Here is a 3,117-nt window from a genome sequence, read left to right as displayed (position 1 = left end):
GAGCAGTACATTCCGCGCTCCAATGAAGACGAGACAACATCAACCACACTCCCAAAATCTAATGTCTAACCTTACGATCATTCCATGGAACGTTGGATTCTCTGGATATTCTGTGGGCTATATCACGCAGATATTCTCCTATAATAATTTCAATTGGTGTTATACTCTCTATGTACTCTTCCTTACTGAACCAAATGGAGAAACTGGTGGTTCGAGTCATGCGAAGCTAGTTATTTTTTTACCCGACTATGGCAGAGCCGAAAGGGGGGTATTGTGGTTAGGGGTTTCTCACAATCTGCTTATTTGTAGGTGTAAAGCCATGTTTTGAGTGAACTTGAAAATTGCTTTTCGAAAATTAAAAAAAATAAAATTAAAAATTCGATGTCCCAATGTTACTCTTCTGACAAAAACATTATTATAATTTCTTCAAGTTTACACGTACGGGTGGAAAGAGCTTTCCAGGTTACGTTCACAGAAGAATGAGACAGAATTTACTTGCAAGAAGAAAAGTAATAATATAGTTAATATAAACCTCTGGAATTGTGGTTATTTTATTTTTTTAGAATAAGGAGAAAAGATTGATATTATATAGAATAAAAAAAAATAATAATTTATAATTTACCTGGCCGGTTCAAACAAAATATATTTGGCAGACACCTATGATAAGGGTACATTATTTAAAACAATTTAGACCAACAGATATTGGGAAGTTGGCTAGATATAATATTTTTCGTTTTAAGGACTCGGAAAAGAAATCTAAATAGGTTTTTCTGGAAGATTATTGATTGACCGTGTGTAAAGATGAAAGGAATATGGTCGGGTGCGGTCAAAAAAACTCAAATAGTAGAATTATACTATTTTTAAATAGGTTTTTGTTTGAAAAAAAAATTGCCCTACTATATGAGAAGTGATTATCGGTTTTTGTGATTTAATATGCATTTTAACTCATTTGACATGATTGAAAATTTGTTGTTGTTAATTTACATAAAATCATTGTGAGGAGTTATGAATCTATATCTTGAACATGGAACATTGGTGGAAAAACCATTTCTAATTTTTGATTTATAGAAAAATTCAAATTTAATTTTTATTTTTCCCAAACAAAATTTTTTGGTCTACTGTATTGGAAGCAATTTTTGTTATTTTTTATATATTTCAACTCATTTAATAATATCAACGATATTTTCTTCTTATAAAAAAAAAATAAAAAAATTGGTTTATAATACTTATATGTAAGCAAAGGCAGCATACGATAATATAAAAAATATCTAAAATGTAAATTTTTTTTTTCGGTTCCGAGGGCGCTTTGGCAAGAACCCTTGGACATGTGTCTAATATTTTTTATCACAATAATTATAGAAAAAAGGGCCGTCCGTAGCTCAGTTGTTAAGACACAGTTTTACCAATTTGATGTCTATTGGCGGTTCCGGTTCGATTTCGGCCTGAGGCGTTGACTTTTTTTATAAAGTGGCGGTCCCACAAAATGAAAAACTTTGACCCCCAACCATGGTTAGGCAGTCTAGGACTCCAATGGGAGTCTAGGCCAAGAAAAAAAAAAATCATAGAAAAAAATACCACAGAAAAACTCATTGAAATCGGTAATCCCACGTGCGTAGCCTCCTCTTGTTAGTTGTAGTATATTAATGTCAACAATGAACCTTTTCAATCGATTAAGAAAACAAAAGTCAAGTTTCAAGATAGGTTGAATCAAAAAATTGAAAAAAACGGAGAATTTTTAGGAAATTAATACTTTGAAGTACCAATAATTCTGCATCAAATGTCCACTATATATTTCAAATTACTCAAGTTAGATATACAACTTCAGAGCCATCTGTGGCTCAGGCAGTAGAGGTACAGGTCTCTACAATCTAGGAACTGTAATGGGACCGGTTCGAATCCGGCCTGGGGTCGACTTTTATTGGCACTTAAGAATTTACTATGGCATTATTCCCCCCCCCCCTCCCCGTATGTCAGAAATGACCAGGAAGGGAGTCATAAATAAAAAAGATATAAGACTACAAAGGACATCCATTTCTTTTAAAAAATTTGTATGTATTTGTATTTCAACTGTATGAACATGCCAATTGTATCGAATTTGTAAATCAAGTGTAAATGGCCCGAGTGGTCGAAACACTTAAATAAAAAAAATCTTTTAGAGTTTTAAACATTGCGTTCTCAATACAAAATATTTTATATGGAAAAAATAATATATATTATTTTGTTATGATGCTCCTAATTTTTTTACCTGTCAACTGCAATCGTAGATAATGGAAACGTTAATTATTAGTCCCCATTATTCTCAGTAAGCATTATTGGAAAAATTTTTGATCTATTAAAGTTCTCCAGAAAGAAAAGCGTACTAAACCACAATTATATCATCAAATTTTCTTGTCAAACATCTTTTATTAAAGTTTTATAGATCATCAAAGAAATGCTATGAACACAAAATACTGCTATAACGCTACCAAAAAGATTTTATCTAAGTTCAGTGACTTATGATGGTAGACCTGGACACTGTTTAAATAATTTATTTATAAAAAAAAATTAATGAATTATTTTCGAATTAATGATTATTTGATGAAATAAACTCAACCAAATATTTGTTGAAATAATTTTTAATTCAATAATTATTCATTAAAATAAAGAAATATATTTCTAAAACTATTATTTCTGAAATAATCATCCTGTAAGTGCTATTTTAATTTTTGAAATATATTATATCGCGAAAACGCAAAACAATTATATCTGAAGTAACTATATGTTTTGAAATAGCGTTTAAAATGCATGGATACTGGAGAAACATTGCATTAGACGGAGATAGTTTCCAACCATTGAAGCTACTGTCGTAATCACTGTCATAGTGTTAACTGAATGATATGATAGTGGCTATCATGACAGTCTCTACTGTCGTGACAGTAACTACTATTTTTGGCGTTATTGTCGCAATAGGCCCTACTTGCAGTATATGTAGCGTTAGATAGTTTATAATACATGTGGCGGCAGTGAAGTTACTGTCATGTTAGAACTTAAGTTCATGGTGATATTTTGGCAACTACTGTTAGAAGCTACTATATGATTGTTATCACAATGACAGTATCTATACTGCCATTACGGTAG

Source organism: Halyomorpha halys, unplaced genomic scaffold (genome assembly GCF_000696795.3).
Source record: "Halyomorpha halys isolate HHAL.00 unplaced genomic scaffold, Hhal_1.1 Scaffold27.1, whole genome shotgun sequence".
Lineage (NCBI taxonomy): Eukaryota > Metazoa > Arthropoda > Insecta > Hemiptera > Pentatomidae > Halyomorpha > Halyomorpha halys.
Note: the sequence above shows the minus strand (reverse complement) of the source record.